Below are 20,942 nucleotides of genomic sequence, written 5' to 3'. Positions count from 1 at the left end.
TCCCGCTCGGGGCTGCGTCTGAGTCAGCCTGGCTGTGTCGTGACCAAGCAGAGGCTGGCGGCACCGAGGCGTGGGCACGGGCTCTGCCCCCGGGCTCTGGCCTCTGCCCCCTCGTGGGGCCCAGGCTGCCAGCCCCAGGCCTGGAATGGGCAGGCAGGGGGGCTGGGGGAGCCGTTTGAGGCCTCGGATTGATGAAGCAGCATGTCTTTTTGTTGCCCTGGCTCCTGCCTTGGAACGGGGGGCTCACATGCGGTGGAGGGGCCCAGGAGTGAGCCCCGACTTCAGGAGGCTGCTCCCTGCAAAGGCTTGTTGGGCGAAGGCCAGTGACATTCTGTGCGAATCCCTGCTGAAGGCAGATGGCCTCCGTTGTTAAACCTCCCGCTTAACAAACATCATCTCCGAACATACAGACACACAAACATATTTACATTTTTATAATATGTATTTATTATTCAAATAGCTCGACAGCAAAGTGTTTGAAAACGAAGAGCAAAAATTCTGCGTTCCTGCCCGGCCTCGCCGTCCAGCTGGGAGAAGAGCATGGTCATCTGCTCCTTCACTTAGTCCACGGCCACTGGGCGCTCGTCCCCAGCACAGCCCTCCCCATGCCGCGGCAAAGACTGTTCGTGTCCTGCTGAGGGATGTGTCCCCAGGGACTCAATGGAGATTCTGTAAGATGTGAGGGATGCGGGGGCTTCTCCACACCCCCAGGGCTCTCCTTCTTCCCCAGCGAGGTGGGGGCTGCTGAGGAGCGGGCCTACGTGAGGACCAGGTCGTGACCCATGGCTCCGGGGACCAGAAGGTAAACAATTTTGGCACAGGATGCACCCACTAGGTCATAGGTGGATTCAGCCTTCTCTGAGAACCGGGAAGATTCTGGAGTCTTTTGAAGCAGGAAAGGAGATCGGAGGAGGAGATGGTGGCAAAGCGGGGACTGAGACTCTGGAGATAGAGGAGATGGAGAGAGAGTGTCAGAAGCAGCACTGGGTGTTTTCCTGGGGTCTCTCCACGGTGCCCCGTCATTTCTGAATCCCCAGGCCTGCTGGCAGATTTCATCCGTTTCATTTCATTGGCTGGGTCTGCAGCCCAGCCTCACAGAAGGACCCCTCTCTGCAGGCGGGTATCACCCTGCCAGCCCCTTCCCAGGACAGAAACCCTAGAGACAGCTGGCTGCTGGGTGACAGGCCACCCCCCCCTTTCTCTTCCTTTCCTTCCAGCCTTTCCTCTCCCAACCAGCCCCCTCCCCACCCGGTCCCCCTTCTATTTTTCCTGGCTAAAACCAGCCACAGATACCACCACACCCGGAAAGAGATAAATAAATAAAAGAAAAACAACCTCAACTGTGAAAAGCAGTCCAAATCTGAATTTTTTCCGGCCTGAGTTAATTACACTTTAAATTGGCATGTTTACTGATCGGGGAATTTCAAGTTAACAGAGACAGCCCCCCCTCCCCAACTGTTTGTACAGTAAAACTCAGCAGGCTGGCGGGCTCCCCCAGGCCTTGGCAGGCCCCGCCGCTCCCCTGCCAACGAGAGAGCATAACAGAAACATCTATTTTTGAGTGTTAGAGAAAACGAAGCTCTCACAGATGGTGGGAAGCAGCATCCTGGATGGCTTCCTGCACCCAGGCTCTGTGCACCTTCTCAGCAGCCTCTGGCCCCAAGACCAGGCCTTTGGCCTCTAGGACCCTGCAAGCTAGCTCCCTTGCACACGGGCCTGTCTGCCTATCTCATCGCCAAGGGCCAAGCCTGTGCAAGGCTCCCCACACTGCAGCACTGTTCAGTTGGCTTTGACCCCTTCTCCTTGGAGCAAGGCTGTGTGGGGTGTGGAGGGGGCTCTGGGCAGGAATCAAGAGTCCTGATTCATTCATTCACTCAACGCACACCGATGGAGCCAGGAGCTACACCAAATAAAGTGGTGGCCTTATCTCTGCCTTCTCGAGACCGACCCTAATAGTGGGCCTGGGTCTCCCCTAGACCCCATGTACCTTGGAAAAATCCCATCCCTGCTCCAGACCCAAATAGAGGCAACCAATAGACCTTCTGATGGATGCAAACCCAAGGAATGCCTCCGGGGCAGGCCAGGCTCCCCAGCTCACAGCCACATCTCTCCTGGCAGAAGTGGCCTGATGTGGCCACCCCCGCCCCAGGCCTTAGTTCATGGTCTGGATCAACCACAGGCTCTGCCGTGGGATGTCCACACCTTGAGGACCTGCCGGGTGCCCTCTCCAGTGCTGCCCACAAAGGGGAGATAAGGCCAGCAAGCATCACAGAGCACTTTCTCTGGACTCAGTCCTGTACTAGGTACAGGGATGCCATTGTGCACAAGTCAGAAACAGCCCCGGCCCCAGCAGAGCCTGCAGTCTGGGTAGGGAGATACTTGCTGATCTAAGAATCAGAGCAATGGATATCTGACTGCAAATTGAGACTCTGTGCCTGTGAAGGATGAATCAGGGAAGGCTTCCTGGAGGAGGTGGCCTCCCAGAGCTCAGCTTGTCCTTCCTTGGGGTCCTTTCCATTCCCAGTCCCCAGCCTGGCACTCACTCCGCCCAGGACCTAGAGCCTTTGGGCAGGCAGCACAGCTGCACAGACGGGTGCTGTACCTGCTCCCCTGCATGTCGCTGGGATAATGGGAAAATGATGAATGAGGCCCCATCACGCCCTGCTTCCCAGCCCGTTCCCATCCATGACAAATAGTCCCTCTACCTCCACAGGGTCTTTTCAGAAGCCTCGGTTGGGAAGCCTTGGCAGCACTTGGTGGAGATTTATGCCCATCTTCCCCAGATTCTTCTTTGTTTTTTTCTTCTTTATTCCCTCAAAGATACGTTTTTATTTATTCATTCCACAAACGTGCTCTGCGTGCCTCCTGTGTGCTTCCTCCTGGTGATAGAGAGATCGGGTTCAGTACACCTTCCTGTGTTGAACACCTGCTTTGCACTGGTGTCTGTGGTCAGATTTCATCCAAGGAGACAGGCATGAACTAAGCACCTACTATGAGCCAGCACTGCTGAGCCAAGGGCCCTGGCTTCTAAAAGCTCTGCCACAGGGTGGCTGAAACCCCAGCCCCGTGGGTATTGAGGTCCCAACTTGGTGATTTTGCAGCCCTTCTTGGTTTGGATCGCCTCAATTTTTACAAAGAAGGAAGCTGCTTGTTCATCAGAAGTGGGTCTTGACCCCGGAGCCCCAACCCCAAAGTTGGGGAGACAGTGCTCAGAACAAAAGCCACAGCAGTGCACCCTCCCCTCTGTGGACCTCAGTTTTCTTACCTGTCCAAGGGTGTGAGCAGAGAGGCAGGACAAGAAGGGAGCAGCCTTGATGTTTGGGGGTTCTCTGAATCCTTGAGGACCCCTGACAACCGTGAGCTAAGTGGGTCTCCAGGACTGCACCAGCCGCCGTGTTTGTGCAGAGTAGTGGTACACAGACAAGGGTGGGGGCAGTGAGGGGAGCACCTGGTCCTGCCCAGGAGAGATCAACCAGATGGTCTCAGGGCACCCGTCACCTTCGCTAGGTCTTGTTCACTCCATGCAACCGAGGCAGTGAATACAGCCCTCAATTACCATCAAGCAGAGTGAAAAACACAGGTCAACAAAGGTCTTTGGTTTTTCAATGCCCATCATGCTTTGAGTCTTCTGACAAAGCAAGCAGCCCTCTCCCCAGGCCAGACACACACGAAAGCATCCCATTTCATGGGTGATGGCACCATGTTGGAGAGACGAGGGGTGGGTACAGAGAAAAAAAACATGAACGTTCTGGCAAGCTAAGTCTTGGGGAAAGTGAGCCTACTTCACCATATAATACCAAGAAAAGAGGCCCATTTGATGAGCAATCTGTCTTCCAGGACACAGGGGCTATTCCTAAAGCCCTTGCAAGCAGGGTAAGAGCACACAGCCTGGAGCCAGACCCTGCCCCACCTCCAGCTGGGTGACCTTGGTTGAGTCACTCAACCTCTCTGTGCTCCATTTCCTTGACTGTGGAACAGAAACTGTCCACTCACAGCAGCTGATGGGGCCCAGGACCAAGGCAAGCACCCCTTTAGGACAGCTATTACTTCTCCTCTTATCTCTGGCTGAAAACAACAAGGAAATGGGAATGGAGGTCCAGGTTGTTCAATTTCCTAACCACCTCCAGGAGACATGTGGGGATAAACCGGGCCTTTGCGCTGGAGAAAGGAGCACACCTCGTGAACCTGGACCGGCGGCAGGGTTTACACACCGCCCTGGAGATGGGACAAGTCACTGGCCCTCTGGCTGAAGGGTCCGTGAAAACTTTCATCCTGCCCACCTGGGGGGCACACGTTCTCGTTTGGCTTATCTGATGCGAAAGGCCCTTTGTTTATTCTTTCTTCTGCGCAAACAATAGATAAACCAATCATTTTTGCTTTTAATGAAATTCTGCATCGAGTTTGGCACAGGGTCACTGTGTTTGGGTTAGAAATGGGCGGGGAACATGCACGCTGCCGAATGCCGGGCTGACGCCGGACTCACGTGTAATTCTCAAGTGGCAGGTGATGCACCCAGCACTCTTCCTGAGTGGTGGCCTGGGAGGCTCGGGGAGGGGGGCCTGTGTCTGTTAATGCCACGGTGTGTGGGGATGGTTACATTGAAGCTATTAAATAAGGCTAATGTCACTCTCCCCCTCACACGCACATTTAATATATTCCAAAGATGTGTAGATGCATTAACAGCAATTTTCATCTCCAAATGTTCCCATTTAGTCAGCCCCATGCATAAAATATGAGCCCTAACACCACGCTCCAGCCCGTTGCAGATGGAGTTCCCCAGAGCATCTGGCTCTCAGCGCTGGGGCGTTTGCTGGAGGGGCGGGGGCGCGCTCAGTCAGCATCTGCAGGGGGACACGGGGCTTGTCACTGCCTCTGGGGCTTTGGTGCCACTACCCTCTGGAAAGTGGAAGAGAGAACCCAGACCCAGCTGACTTGTGCCTCCTGCAACAAATCTCAGCCTCATCCTGGAAGGGTAGAAAAAGCTGGAAAACCAAACAGCTTTGAACAAATGGGAAGAATTTCTAAAACTCGATTAACATATCCATGTACTCCATCACCACATCTTATTGACTGCCTGCTTTTGTGCCCTGCACCTGCCTGGGGATTCACCTGATCCAGTCCCTGTCTTCGGGGACTCCAGTAGTCAGTCAACAAACACTCACTGTTCTGCTACTGTTTCAGTGCTGGGGACACAGCAGAGGATAAGAGAGAGAGAGAGAGAAAGAGAGAGAAATTTCTGCCAATGACAGATCTCACAGTCTAGGACACAGAGAAAGTAGACATTAACATTAAGCAATTTCAGAGAGCTGTAAGCTAGGAAGAAAACAGTAACGGGGCAACTGTTACAAAGTGATGGGGAAGAGGCAAGGGAAGAGCTGCTTTTACAGGGTTATCAGGGATGACCTTGCTGAACAAGAGACATTCCATCCCCTTGGGAAGTGTGAACCCCTGGGAAAGGAAAATGCAAAGGATGTGGCCCTCTAAGGAAGGAAGGGCTGGAGCCTGGACAGGAGGTAGCCGAGGGCAGAGCAGGGCCGCCCAGGACTCAGCTCCGGAAGGAGGGGCGTGTGCAGGGCCAGAACGAAGGATGGAAACACATGGGGGATAGGCTGTGGCTCCAAAAGAAGAGGGGGGCTGCCACTCTCGGGGCCTGGGGAGTCCTCGGACCATCTTGGCACCAAGCCCAAGGGAAGGGGCCTGCAGAGGTGCTCTGGGCAGTGCAGGTAAACAGCTGGACTCTGCACTTGCAAATGCTCTCCCTGGCAGAGGGAGGGGGCACTGGAGGGAGACCCAAGTGACCAGAGGGGCCTAGCTAGTGGGGCCGGCCTCTCCAGCAGGGTGTGGCCCAGGGGCTGGGGAACAGGGGTGCCGAGGGAGAGTGGCAGCAGCAGCCCAGAGGGACGGTGCTGGGGATCCTCACTCCCATGCTGGGCACAGAGGGGAGCGGTCCTGAGGAGAAGCCCACAAGAGGGAAGGCAGGCACAGGGCTGCGACTTCCAAGGCAGTGATGTCTCAATCGGGATGATGGGAGCCAGGCTCACGAAGACCTTCCGAGCCCAGGAGCTCACTGATCAACAACGAGCGGTAAAGGGCAGCCGTAGCTCATTCTTTGGGGTCACTCCTGAGGTGCTCCTTGCCTTTGGCCCTGGACCCTGGGCATGGGCAGCACATTCTGGAGTCACTAAGTCTCCAGGTCAGCTGCAAACAGGCCTCTGGTCATCTTCCTGTAGTCTGGGCAGGCCAGGGGTGCAAATATGACATAAGCATCAGGTAGCTGAAGGCCAGCCCAGCCTGGGGGACGTGCCAACCGGAAGCAAGGGCATGGCGGGTGCTGCCACTGACACTGGAATCGGGGATGCCATTCTGTCACACTTCCAAAGCCCTCCAGAACAGGGTGGAGCTGGAAAGTTAACAGGCCAGGTGACACAGGCCCTACACAAAGTCCATAGGGTCAACCAGAGCAGAGACAGCTGCTGCCTGGAGTCAGCAGCGAAGAGGAAGGCATCCAAGGTGGGATTCGATATCGGAAAGAGGTTGACTGTATAATATTCATCATATAGAAAGTGAACACCTCACAGGCAACCTATTTCAGGTACCACTGAGCAGCGCTGACTCCAGGGAGGAGGCTCCTTCCTCAGTGACAGGCCCTGCCACCCGCCACCTGCCTCCAGGGCGGAGGCCAGCACAGGGCTGCAGGTGGAAGTCAAGCACTTGCTCGGCCACCAGCCATGCCTCTGGGGTCCCCCAGGGTGCACATCTGGCCCTCCCCGACATCAGCAGGTGCAGGAATCATGCAGGCGGGATCTGACACTGAAGACAGACTGATCGTGTCTTGTGTGTCATGATTTCTGTGAAGGCAACACAGGCCACCTCTCCTCAGGCACTGTGGGGAGCAGCACACACACATGGCCACCCAAGGCACCGGCTCCCACCCAGGGTCTCATAGCACTGGACGAGCAGAAGCAGCCTGGGTGCAGGGAATGCATGCAGCCGCCCCCAACACCCTGGCAAGGGGCGGGTGGCCTTGCAGCAGGATGCCTTCCAGCAGGACTAGCTCCCCCTAGTCCTCTGCCTTGATGGCACTGGCCATGAAAAACAGACTGAGCCCCGTCACCCATTGCTCATCAGCTTCATGACCGCTCCCCACCCCAGTGCACAACCCCAGCATCTTCCCCAAAGTCCACATGGCCCCCCGAAAGCTCTCCCAAAATGATTCGATGGCGGGGGTCAGTGGAAAGGATGACAAATGTCACGTCAGCCCATGCATTCACATACCCTGAAAAGGCCCACCTCAGGCGTGGCGCCCGCACACCACTGGGCGGTAGCGGTACTGAAAACAGGCCATCTGTGTTATATTCGTCATTAATAAAAGCGAACTCATCACAGACAACCTCTCCTCAGGTACCCAGAGGGCCATCGGCTCAAGAATGTGGCTGCTGCATCCTGTGGTGCCAGCGTTGCCCCCGGGAAGCTGTCCTGAGGACGGATGGGACACCAAAGGTGAGAAGACACAGAGACAGGAAAGAGACCCCGCCCGGCCCACCCTCAGTGACCAGGTCCCCACTGAGACCGTGACTCCAAAGCACCTGTCCCGCTCCCACCCTCCAAAGGGCTTCATCTCCAACGGGTCCTCCAAGGTGAGATTTGATACTGAGAAAAGATCAACCATGTATTATTCGAAGTCAATAAAGCGAATATAACACGGTCGATCTCCCTTCAAGTACCAGGAAAGGCGCTGAGCTGAAGCGCGATCGGCTCCCCGGCCCGCAGGCCCCACAGGCTGCAGCGGATACGGACGGCTAGTGGACCAGGTGAAGTACATTAGAAACAATTACTTTCCAACTGGTCGACCATCCATCCCTGTACCCCAGAATGGTGCTGATGCTGGCGTCCTTCCCCGAGGTGCCCCCGCCTCCAAGACGGCCTCCCTGGTGGAATTTGATACCGAAAAGGGGTTCACCGAGCAACATTCGTCGTCCAGATGCAAAGTTGCTCGGGTAACCTCTCCCCGAGTACCATGGAGAGGCTCAGATGCTCGAACTAAGGAGGATGCTTGCAGGCGGCCGTGACTGCGGAAGACCCTCCCCCAAGGGCAGCACAAGGTCTGGACATTCAGAGACCAGAGTCTCACACTCTCCAAGGACATTCCCAATTGCCAAGTCCAACCATTCCAATCCCTTCCAGAATGACTCTGGAGACTCTTCCCAGAAGGTGAGTGCAAGACCCAGGTAGGATCTTATACTGAAAAGACGGCAACCTTCCTTGGGCACCTTGCTAAAGATGAAGATGAAACCCGGCTGCTCGCACCCGCTTTTCATTCCCAGACCCTGAGAGGGGGTGACCCTATAGGGACCCCTGCACAAGCACAGAGCCTCCCTCCCAGCAGAGGATGCCTTTGGCAGGAGCTCAACAGGGTACACCGCTGATCCCAGACCCGCGGTCTCACCAGCACCATCTCCAGCCCACAGAGCCATCACCCCAGGATCCCTCAGAGGGTGACTTCACAGTTATCAACAGCTGGCTGACCATCTGATTAGCCTCATAAAGCAAGTGAGACATTAAAAATAAGGGACTGGGGGGATAAATGCCGCAGAAGAAAGCAGGAGAGTCACAGATGTCTTCTCTTTACAAGGGTCAGGGCAGCCCTGACCTCAGAACCCAACCTTCCCCAGACTCAGAGAACACCCAGAAGGTGCCTCCTGGAGCGGGCAGCCAACAAGCATCGGGCCGGACGACAGATGCCACAAGCAGAGTCCGGATTCTGTGCCCACCACCCATTCTATGCACTTTGGAGTGGGACCGACAGCAGAATCCTTTCCCTGACGTTGGCATGAGCTGAGAGCCCTCTGCATCTTGCTACAAGTGGAGCAAGGGGCCTGCCATGCGGGGCCTGCTGTAAAGAAAGAAAAGATGTCACAGACGACTTCCCGTCAGGAGCCATGGGCACTGACCTGCAGCAGAACCTCCTTCCCAGGGCAGGCATCACCTCCCAAGGTGGTCCCGGAACGCACTGGAGTCGGCAGGAGGGGAGCAGATGACACACACCATGGGTACAATCGGGGCTGTCCCATGGGCGGCCCTCAGGCACCTACCCTGGAGAGGGCTCTGGCTGCAGGCTGCCTCTTGAGGGTGCTGTTGCTTCTGGAAATTCTCCAGGTAGGGCTCGATCTGAAAAGAGAGCCATGTGCAATGCTGGTCACAGACAAAGAACGCCAGCAAACAACGCGCTCTTTCCACAGCCCCGGCAAGGTTTCTGACCTTGGAAACATCAACTCCAGAATGACTTTCAGCCTCCATGACCAACTGACATTCAGCACCAACGAAGGGCGTGTCCTTGGGACCAGCATGGAACCATGTAAGGTGTCAACAGCACAGTCTGAGGAAGGACTAAACCTCAGAGTGTTCCTGGATTCCTGTGTGTTCAGCAACAGCCTCGGAAGTGTGAAAGGAAAGTATCTCGGGTCCCTAAAATCACGAAGGAAAAGTCAAGCTGGAAACTGCTCAGGATAAACCTGCCTCTCATTCCATTCAAAGTCACCCCTCTGCTCACTGAGACAGATGCATATCTGATTTGCCTCCTTTGGAAAGGCTCATCAGAAATGCGAAAGAATATAATTGTTTGTGTATCACCCATCTGTGACCTGGAGGCTCCCTCCTTCTTCCTGCCTTCGCTTCAAGTCATCCCACCTTTGCAGGCCCCAAACCAATGTACTTCTTACGTATATTGAATGATGTCTCATGTCTCCCTAAAATGTATAAAGCCAAGCTGTGCCTTGACCACAGGACGTCCTGAGGCTGTGTTATGGGTGTATCCTCAACCTTGGCAAAATAAACCTTCTAAATTAACTGAGAGCTGTCTCAGATTTCCTGGGCTCACAGAAGCAACTGTCCTGAAAGACCAGACCCCACTGATGGTAGAACTTCTGCTTCCCTCGAGTTAGCGTCTCACCCAGAACCCTCCATGGGGATGGAGGGAGACCAGGTGATGCCTGTCAGTTACATAGTGAATACTCTGGGGACAACATGCACCCAGATCCCCGGGAGGACGCCTTAGCAGTGTGTCACACCTGAAGTCAGCACACCTTTCCAGGAAGCTCTCGGGAAGGTTTGGCACAGAAAGGAAAGGTCAACTGCATAAGGGAAGAGACTGTATCCCATTTTTTGACCCTAGATTCCTACTGACCCCAGCAACTCCACTGTAAATACACAAATGTAACCATCTTCACAAGAATTGCACCAACACTGATTTTCATAGAAACGTGTTTTTCAGAGCGAATGCCATTACACTAATCCAATTCCCTGTTTAGCTGTCTTGACTGCGCTGTTGAGCTGTTTGCATTTCTTTTATTTCCCTTGTTATTTTCCCCAAATCATTTTCATTAGGATCAATTCCTTTCCATTTAAAAATCTGAATAAAGATTTGGTTCCTCAATGTGCTTTTGTCTACATCGAATATTACTGTTTATCGCCGCCGCCACCGTCAATTTCCTTCTGCGGCTGCCACGTCGGCAGCTTTCTATTTCCCCAGGTCAAATGTCGCAGCCGAAATGTTGTCAAGAAAATTGGATTCTTCTGCCAATTTGTACTCAACTGAACACATTTAGTGCTGTGCCGTTTCAGCTGCTTTTAGTTTTATTTTGTGTTGATTATTTTTATCACTATTATTTAATACAAATGGGATGAGATACTGATGGCCTCTATTTATTTCATAACCCAGGAGAAAATTGGGACCAATGTTTGGCTGGGGGATAGAAAGAGAAAAATAGAGACAAGGAAAGGCATAGAAAAAAAACACAGCACTTGTGAGCGAGACAGGGGTCTGGGGCTGCAGCCTCGTCACAGACACTGCCAAGGGGGGAGGGGGGTGAGCGCTTTGTTTATCCGCAAGGTCAAATATCTTCTGAAAAAAACTTGGTGCGGTCGAAACGTCTTCGGGATCAACACAGCCAACACGGTGATATGAAGAGACAGGGTCCAGGGTAAGAGCCAAAGCCGACGTGACACCAACGCCATCCTCCCCGGGCCGCAGGCCCCGCCCCCATCATGAATGAAGCTTGTGTTCTCTGATCGACATCTGTTCTCATCCACCGCAGAGGACTGCAGAGGGCAGACCACCCACGTCTACCCCGTCCATTCTTGCTCACGGGAGGGGCGTAGATGCCCCTGAGCTTGCCACTGGGTCCCGGAAGCCATCCCAAGCAGGATTTGATACTCAAACAAAAGTTGCCTTTGTGTGATTCAACATAAATAAAGCGAATTCACCAAGGGCAACCTCTGCTCAAGGGTCAAACGTCAGCACAGGCAAGAACACACCGAGATGCCTCTTCACCAAAGGTGGCATTGCCTCCGGGGCCTCCCTGCTGACTCCAGCTGCAGGCTTGCTGGCTTGCTCGCTCCCTCTCTCCCCTCTTGCTCTCTCTCTCTCTCTCTTTCTCTACCTCCGAGGAGCCCCCCAGGCAGTGGTCGGAACATTGTTGGCCATGGACCAGCTCCTGTAGCCGTGGAGCAGGCGGTGTGGGTGAGGCCATGCGCACACACAGCGTGGGTCAGCCCAAGCTCGAGTCAGCCCCTGGTCACCTATCCTAGGGGGGCTGGGATACCAAGGTCCCTCAACACAGGGGGTTGAGGGAGGACCTGACCTGAAGGCTGGCGACTCCTCTTCCAGTGCAGCATCCTCAGAGGGTGGGTGGGGCTGTGTCACAGGGACAGCACAGGTTCAGGTGACTGTCCTCCATGCACTCCATTCCAGGAGGCCTCAAAGAGAATTCAACCAAGAAAACAGGTCACGCCGCCTATTCATTCATTCAGCATCACACCTACTGTGCATACCTGGGGACACAGCACCAGGCAAGACAAACAAGGACTCTGCCCTCAAGGAGCTTCCATTCTAGCGGCAAGAGGACAATGAGTGCAGATGACGTAACATCCATATAAGGACCACCCTCAGAAACAATGCTTATCCTACAGCCACATGCCGGACGCTGTCTAGACATTTCACAAAGAGCACACTTCTACTCCCCTGTTAACCCTGCTTTACAGAGAAAGAGACTGAGGCCCACAGAGCTGACAGGTGAAGGGATTTTCCAAGGGCACACAGCTGGCAACATAAGATAGTAATAAATGCTATTAATGATTCTCATCTTGCAGTAGGAATAACCGAGTCATGCCACGGAAACGCACACGTCTTTAAACAACATCAATTATCACTGCCGAGGAGACCCCCTCCACCCCTTGCTTCCCAAGGGTCACCCCGAAGATAAGGTATTTGAGGGGGTAATGTGAATGTCTTCCATTCAGCCAGGAGCTCCTTTCCCTAAAGTGTGCCACACAGCCAAGATGATTTCACACCTAAAAAGGTTGACTAAATGTGGTTTATTCACTAATGAGTCTTCAAGGACGTGACTAGAAGACCACTATGTCAACTAAAACGTCAGCATCATTTCGGTGAATTCCTCCTAATGATGGCCGGGACGTTGGGCCAAGTGATGTAAGTCACACAGAGCGTGCCTGCCGCGCGGAGGTGATCCACTTCCTTACCCTGAGCAGGTGCCGGCTGTGCTTGCCCCTCGTGACGTTTCCCAAGAAGAATTGAGTACCGAAAGGAGATTGGCCATGTAATACTCATCATAAATAAAATGAACACACCATGGACAACCTCCATTCGAGTACCTGACTTGGGCGCTCACTTCCAGCGCGTCCCAGCAGCAGGCCTGAGGACGGACGGGATTCTGAGAGTCAGGAAGGTGGCAACAGACCACCCATGAGACACACTGTGTGGTCCGGGCCGTACTCCATCCCTTACTTGCAGTTAGCGTCTCTTGTAGGAAGCCATTCAGGGAGGGACGTGCCACAGCAGAGAGGTCTGCAGAGCACCTTCTGTGATACGTGAAGAGAGGGCAGCAGGGAAGACAGCAAGACGGCGTCTTGTCAAACACAAAGTGAGCTGACAAGGGAGCTGCTGCCTCTTTGGAGGAAACCGCCGTGGTGAGCAAGCAGGACGCCTGCAGGTGCACGGTCCACCAAGAAGAGTGTGCACACAGTCAGCGTCGCCATCCGTCCAGGCATTCAGACACCAGTTCTAGTTCCTAAACTCGGCACCACCCGAGGGTGCTTCAAGGCTAGATTTAATGCTTTCAAAAGGGTCCACTATGTAGGATTGGTAAAAAAATAAATTGAAGGCATCATGGAAGACCTCTCCACCAGTACCACAGAGTAGCTCTGAGAGCAAAAGCCCCACTTCTTCCCCAAAGCTGGTACCATCTCTAGAAACCTCCCCAAGGATGGGGCACACACAGGGTTAAGGCCGGAGCACACGGCCTCAGGAAACCACATTCTCTGCTGGGTCAGCTATGGTCAACGGTCCCTTTGCTTACCCTGGAGAGGAGCTGACACCAAGGTCCTGCCCTGAAGTGAGATTCTGCTCCAGGAAGCCCTCCAAGGCGAGATTTGGTACTGAAAAATAGGTCAACCGTGTATGATTCGTCACAAATAAAGCGAAGGCAACACGGATAACCTATCTTCAAGTACCTCACACTAGCACAGACCCGGTGTCAGTGCCTCTTCCCCAAAGCTGGCTTCCTCCAGGAAGTCGCCCTAGGAGACAGTGAACATTGAGGGTTAGCAGACTGACTGCAAGAGGGTTGAAAAGAAAGCACACGCCCCATATTCAACCATCCCATCCTGGACCCTGTAGCCATCCAGACCTCAACGCCTTAGTCAAGGTGGGTGCACGCCTGAGAAGCACTTCCAGGGAGCCTGATGGTGGAGAGGCCAAGTACACAGAAACTCGGCATTTGGATCAGAGCAGGATACATTCCCTTATCTCACATTAGCATCAAGGCTGACAGTAACAATCCTTTCCTTACACAGGCCTTGTGTCCCGGAAGTCCTCCAAAGCTGAGTCCATGACAAAGAGATTGACTTTACAATACTGATCATAAAGAAACAAATAGCATTGAATGCAAACTTCATTAGACCATGGCATGGCACTGACCTCAGAATCATGGCCTCATCCCCAAAGGTGAGCATAATTTCCAGGAATTCTTCCTAAGGATAGATTGTATGCTTCAGGTTAATGGTACAGCATATATGGTTTTTCAAAATCTTCCATTGTTAACAGAAAATTTACATACCTGGCCAGTGGTGCTGGCTCCCACGACTATCTCAGAAGTGGGCATTGCCATAAGGCATCCTGCCAGGGTGGAAGGTGACACTGAGGAGGGGGCATCTGGGTAAGATTGTTTTAAGTAGACAAATGCACAGTGCAAATGACAACAGACTGATGTGCAGACAGAGATGGCAGCAAGGGGCCAGATGACAGACTTTCTTCTCCTCCAGCACATAATGAAATGAACAAAACAGATTATTTCACCAAAGAAAAGACCAACTACTGGAGTAGAAAAGTGCTCATAACATGAATAAATCCTCAAAACAAAGGAATGATTAAATCTACTCATCAAGAAGGCATACTATGATTCAGAAAAACTAATGAATAAAAATAGCGATTGAGTCATAACCCGGTAAAGTCACCAATATTCAAGACTAAAGAAAGAATCAGGAAATCTAAGCAGGAAAAAAAAAATTCATCCATCTAAGGGGAAAGAAGCTGTCCCCAGGCTTGTCCACAGCAGTGGTTTAATACCAGAAAGCAATGGAGCAAAGTTTACAAAGTTCAGAGCGAAGAAACTGGGAGCCAAGAATGTCATGCCAAGTTCACCCATCATTCAGCTCAAAGGCTCCATCCCAGCAACAAGCGCTGGTAAGGAACCCTCTCCTCCAAAAATGTTGAGAAGTGTTGGATAAAATGCAACCACAGCCAAAATCAATTCCCAAATAAACATACAACTGAAAGGCAAAACCCTCAGGTGTTAATGAAAAAAATTAGTTCAGAGCAACATGTTTGCAACCTGCTACTAAGGGACCTAAGGGGTGCTGTGCTAGCTAGAGGCTCCAAGAGTCTATAGTCCAGTTCAAGTATAAGCAGAATAAAAAGACATGACCGTAGGTCCAGGAGAAGTTGACCTAGGAATGGAAAGGGGAACCAGAAAATTTTATAATAGCCAGGGATGATAAGAGTATTTGTCATTTTTAGGGAGTGGATAGAAAGAGGTCTCCTGTGAGATACCAAAGCTTCAGGACAAAGATATGGTGAGGACTTATGCCAACCATATGTCTGGGAATCCGTAAGCCAACAAAATGAGTTAGAAAACTGGCACCAACTGGTAAATTCCTTGGGGTGCCAGGCAGAACCAAATGCAAACTCATGTACATAGGGATTAAAACAAAACAGAAACACCTTAGTGCTCAACTGATGATAACCTCACAACACAAAGCTACAAAAACCACAAAGAAAAGCACCATCATGAGAGTCAATAGATTCAACAAAGAAAGGGGCTTGTATCCCTAAAGCTGAAAGAAATTATACAATACATATCTTTAAAGGCCAAATAGAACAGAATGAAAAAAAATGGACAGATGAGAAAAGGTGTAAGAGCAATGGTCAGACATTCTCAAAGATGAAATACCTCACAGAACACAGTATCCCAAAGTGTTTCTAACAAGGTTTGTGAAGATCACTACATAAAATAGTCCAGGTAAGTAAGGGCTACATGGAGAAGCCACATTAAGACAGCTAGTGAAAGCCTCAATGCAAAAGACAGTGGACAACAGCTATAAATTTCTGAGAAAAAACAAGTAGGCTGAGACTTTTATTCCTAGCTAAGCTGTCCCTTACGCATAAAAGAAAGAGATACATATTCGTAAATGCACCAGAACTCAAGGGTAGTGTCTATGAGCTATTCTCACAAAAACAATAAGATCAATTCCATTGAGAGACAAATTAAAGTTAAAAACTAAAGAATGGAGAAACCTCAGTTAAAACAAACAAACAAACCTTGTGGTCAGAAATGAATTCATTTAAATATAGAACTATGGCTAAACACTTGCAAGAATTATAGTTCTAGAACAAATTGCAGATATTTATAATGTAAAATTAAAATATATAACTGAGAAAAAGCAGGAGATAATAAGCAAAGAATAAAAGTGCTGACTTCTTTATCTTTCTGAACTAGGAGTGAAACTGAAATAGTTAAAAACCGTAACAATCCCAACCACTTAATTTTTACACACTAATTTTTCTTAATTTTACGGGGATCTTTTAGGAGTTGCTACCTCTGGCAGTGAAGCGAGAAATATTTATCAATCATTTCAATCTCCTTTAGCTTGTTCTTTATGATAAATTGAAGTAAAATTATAGTTAGCATTTTTAATAAAATGATTAGGTACAGTGTGATCTCATATTTTCTCTGTGTCTGTCTTGTTTTTCTGTTTGCATGTATGCTCAGACAGGTGTATGAAATTTCTAAAGCCCTTAATGGTTATTTCTGGGTGCCCAGAGAATCGGGCAATTTTCCCTCTTTTTCATTTAGATTTTTCCACATCGCTTGAATTTTATCATAAGCATGTGTCATTTTTATAAATATGGTAATAAGGTAGAATAATTATCCTTTTTGAAAAGAAAAACAAGAAATTGAAAATGCAACTATCCTCTGTTCTTAAATTTGATGTGGCCTCCAGATCAACAGATGTGGTGAATCACCCTTCCAGTGAGTCCCCAAAAACGCTGAAATCAATGCCCCTTCCCTGAATTTGTCAACATGTCTAAGAAGTCCTTCCTCCATGACAAGATTTAACAGTGAAAGAGAAGAGAACTATATATTATTTTTCTTTAAAAAAAATACAAAACCCAGGAAGCAACCTGGGCACCACCACTTCCTCAGTCACAGAGGGGTCTTGAGCACAGATCACGTGCTTCTTCCCCAGGAATGCACGGATTGAGGATTAGGAGTGCTAGCAGCACCTACCCATTGGTTACAGGGCCAAACACATGTTCAGTTGCACTGGTGTGGAACCAACATGAGTATGGTGTCCCCTAAATCGGCATCAGGTCCAAGAAGACACCTGGTGAGATCTGATACCGAAAAGAGGTCGACCGTGTATTGGGCATCATTAAATAATGCGAACTCACCACGGACAACCTCCCTCCGAGTACCATGAGGTGGCACTGCTCACAGCATTCCTGCATCTTCTGCACAGCCTGGGCAGCTTGGGAGTGGCCTCTGAGGGTGGATGGGACCCTGAGGATGAGTGGACCAGGTGGCTCAAACCCATGCTCTCCAGCCAACCCCAGGTTCACCAACCCAGGATTAGTGCGCACAGAAATACCACTTCCTGTGCTCAGCTGGCCATGCAGGCAACACTTAATAATGCAAAGATGTCAGTGGCACATGAGTCATTAAAAATGAAGCAAACCACACACAAATGTGTCTGCAAAAGCAGGCTAAGCACTGCCTCCTTGGTAAACCTGGGATTCCCTTAAAGGAATTCTCTGGAGGGTGTGAGGCTGCTGTGGGTTAGTAAACCAGGGATCACACAGAGTCCTGTTTCTCTTCTCTTCTGTATCCCGAGGGCTGACTATTCAAGATGCTTCTAGATGCCCAAGATTCAACTGCAAGGTTGAACTTGATAGGAATGAAAAAAGAAGTCAGCCATGTATATTTCAATCTTAACTTCTAAAACATTAGGGCATCCCAACAACCTCTCTCGATTTTCCTAAAGCTGGTAGTGCCCCAGGAAGTTGTTTGAGGGTCAGCCTGGACTCTAAAGTTAGTATGTCAGTCACATGCATCCTCAGAAAAGTGCTTGCCATGGGTTCAGCCATCCAGAAACCTACCTTGGAAGCAGCTCAGGAAGCCCTCCGAGGCAGAATTTGACACTAAAAGAGAGGAGAGCCGTGTATGACTCGCTTTGATGAATCGAATTCATCACGGCCAGCCTCTCTCCAAGTACCACACATGAACACTGGTGAGTAGTAATCCATTGCCTCTCTTGCAGAGGTGGCCGCCCCTCTCGGGAGTCCTGTTAGGAATGGGTGGGATAGCGTTGGGTAGTGGGCCGAGCCGAGTGACATACACCCACATTAAGTGCATGCTCACCCGAGGCGCACTTACCTTAGGGGAGTGCTGAGGGCACTGCCTTCTCCCCAGCAGCAACGATGCAGTTCGTCCTCCTGGGCAAGACAGGGAGCTTCTGTGTAGCTCACTTGTTCCCGACAGGAGAATCATGGCTGTTTCCCAAAGCCGCAGCACCTCCATGGAGCCTTCTAGGGAGAGACAGGATGCTGGGTATTAGAGGACAAGGTGACAGCCCTAATAAATGCAGCACATGCTCTGGGAAGAAGGATTCAGTCACACACCCAGGAGAAAAACTGGCCTGCATCAGGTCCCTCAACAGAAGACAATGTGGCGTCCAACATCGGAAGTCAACACTTCAAGGAGGCCAAGGTTGACTCATTGCATTTTAAGTAAACACACCCCCGCAAGAGTACGTGTCATCCCGGTCCACCAAGCAGTCACAGCAAGTCCATGGCCGCTTCCCCAGAGTTGGTGGGAGCTCTGGAAAGTCTTCCTGGGGTGGGAGTGATGCTGAGGGTTGGTGACTAGGTGGCCCACAGGGTGAACACAGTGCACGCCCCTCTGGTCAACCAGTCACACACCCTGGACGGTGCTGACACCAACATCTCTTCTGGAAGTCGGCCTGGGGCCCAGGGAGCCTCTCTTCAAAGTCTCGTGAGGTGACGCTGGTGACAGAACCACAGCTGATTCCCCAGAGTTGGCGAGACCCACAGGAAGGCCTCCTATAGGTGCATAGGACGCTCGAGTTATCGGGCCAGGTGACTTACAGCTAGGTCAGCACACTGTCCATGGCCCGCCATCCATTCTTGGCTTTTCCACATGGTTGACACAAAGACTATGTTTCCTGAAGCTGCCATTGTGTCCAGGAAGTCCTTAGAGGTAGCATTTGGTACTGAAAAAAGTGTTGTCCGTGAATGATTCGTCATAAGTAAAGCGAATCCACCACGAACAACTTCTCTTCAAGTACCACAGAAAAGCAGAGACAAGACAGACAAGGAGTCCCCTTCCACTTCTCCAAGGGGAGTGGCTGCCAACCACCATCCTGTGGACAGAGTGGACACCGAGCATGAGTGAGGCAGCTGACAGGTGTTCTAGGAACACCCTGGAGTTTGGGCAACCCTCCACTCACCTCCCCCGGAGTGGTGCTGGCACAGTCCCCCTTCCCTGGAGTCGAAATTTTGGTCCTGAATCCACACGCGCAAGGTTTAGAAATGAGAAGAGGGAGGCCACTTGTCGCAGGCCAGGAGCACTCCACAGTGTGTAGACCCCAGGGTTTCTGAACAAGGCCTTGGACTTCTCAACAGAGCACACTGAGTTATCCATCAAGCACATCAAGGTGCCAGCCAAGCTCCCGCAGGGCCCACTGAATGGGGGAGGTCCAGAGAGAGCCCCCTTTTGCCACTGCAGGTGCCCCTGGAGAAACTGCCCAGCTCAGACACACCAGCCCCCTGGTGGGTTCCCCATCACTGCCCTGGGTGGGTTCTCTATCAATGCCCTTGTGGTCAGAGTGATCTTTCCAACACAGACCATGCATCCCCCCTGCTCACAACCCTTCCAAATCCCCCATCTCACTCAGAATAAAACCTGGAGTCCTGCCTCTCCCAGCTCAGACCCAGTGACTCCCAGCAGCTCGGTTCAATCCCACTGGCCTTCTTGCTTTTTCTTAAAGATGTCAGGGGGCTTTCCATGGGCCTTGCCCTCTTCCTGAAATGCTCCTACCCCAGATCTTCCTCTGGTCCAGCCCACTCCATTCCCACCCACATCCTCAGAGAGAGCTCTCCAGACCCCTGTATTTAACACAAAGGTCCACCTGCTTTTACCTCTGTCACTGTAACCTGCTTTCCCTTTCTCCATAAAACCTAGCAGTGGACAAAATTACACTTCCTAATTCATGTGTTCTCATCCATCTCTTCCACCAGAATGTAAAGTCCACGTGAGCAAGAACTTGATTTCGTTCTCTGCTCTATGCTAAGGTCCAGAATCACCAAGAATAGAGTGTGCACTCCATCACTGTTTATGGACTGACCAAGTCATTCCTTGTTATTTGATCAATTCATGAACCATGTAGTTATGCTAAAAACAAAAGAATCTGATTTTGTAAAAAGAGAAAACCTGATAAATAAAATCATGGTGGCCAAAGCCACCAACCCTCTCAACAGCCATTATGGCCATGGGCAGGACACAGCTCTGGCAGGAGAGTGAGCTGAGGGAGACGCCTCAGAAACAAAGCTCAGACTACTCAACTAACTCTCCACAAACTGTAAAAGATGTGGATGCCAAGTTTCCCCAGAGGGCACAGCTACTTCCAGAAACCCTTCCCCGGCAAGATTTGACACTCAAAAATTCTGCCCTGGAACAAAAGCAATAATGATGACCAATTACCTATCAGTCAGTCCGGCTGATGACAGTAACACTACCAAGTCAGCATGTCTCCAGGGATTCATCTTACCAAGGGTGAGGGTCACTTGGAGCAGGTGACAGACGTCTTGTGTGAATGGGCTTCTCACTGGTCAACCTCCCCCAGTAATGTAGTGTAGACACCAAAGCCCCTTCCAGAAAATCACAGCCTTGGAAGCAGCCATCTTCCTCAGAGATTCGATTCTGGTCATGGCTGTGGCACGTGAGGAAGCTCGTGTCCTGCGATGGCCCGCTCACATTCATACCTTGGGTGGGAGGCGAAGGAAGCCAACACCTCCTGCCTGAAGGCGGGACGCTGTCCGGGAAGCCCTCCAAAGCAGTATTTGATACTGAAAAACTGGATGTCCCTGTATGATTCGTCATAAATAAAGCGAACACAGCAGGGATAACCACTCTTCAAGTACCGAAGGCTGACGCTGATGGCCCACATCTTCACCAGAGTCTACCTTCCTTCCAGCTAGTCTGCCTGAGGATGAATTGGGGACAGAGGGTTAGGAGAGTTGAGGGGTGCACAATGTCAATCAAGCCCATGCTTCCCAGTCAACCACGCAT

General features: G+C 51.2%; 1 long non-coding RNA gene across 32 annotated transcripts in view; it reads right to left on the bottom strand.

Annotated features, from left to right (window-relative positions):
* Positions 1-423: 423 nt before the first annotated feature.
* LOC103229707 (uncharacterized) overlaps positions 424-20,942 on the bottom strand; it is a 188,499-nt gene continuing 167,980 nt past the window's right edge. For all 32 annotated transcript variants that reach the window (XR_012091073.1, XR_005235480.2, XR_005235484.2 and 29 more), the window contains 3 exons: positions 9,259-20,856; positions 2,706-9,168; positions 424-942 (listed from right to left, as the gene is read on the bottom strand). This is a non-coding gene — a long non-coding RNA (uncharacterized lncRNA). The remainder of the gene's footprint in view (positions 943-2,705; positions 9,169-9,258; positions 20,857-20,942) is intronic.

Source organism: Chlorocebus sabaeus, chromosome 24, assembly GCF_047675955.1.
Source record: "Chlorocebus sabaeus isolate Y175 chromosome 24, mChlSab1.0.hap1, whole genome shotgun sequence".
NCBI classification, from domain to species: Eukaryota; Metazoa; Chordata; class Mammalia; order Primates; family Cercopithecidae; genus Chlorocebus; species Chlorocebus sabaeus.
The sequence above is the reverse complement of the archived record's forward strand: the minus strand, read 5'-3'. Positions and strand labels throughout refer to the sequence as shown.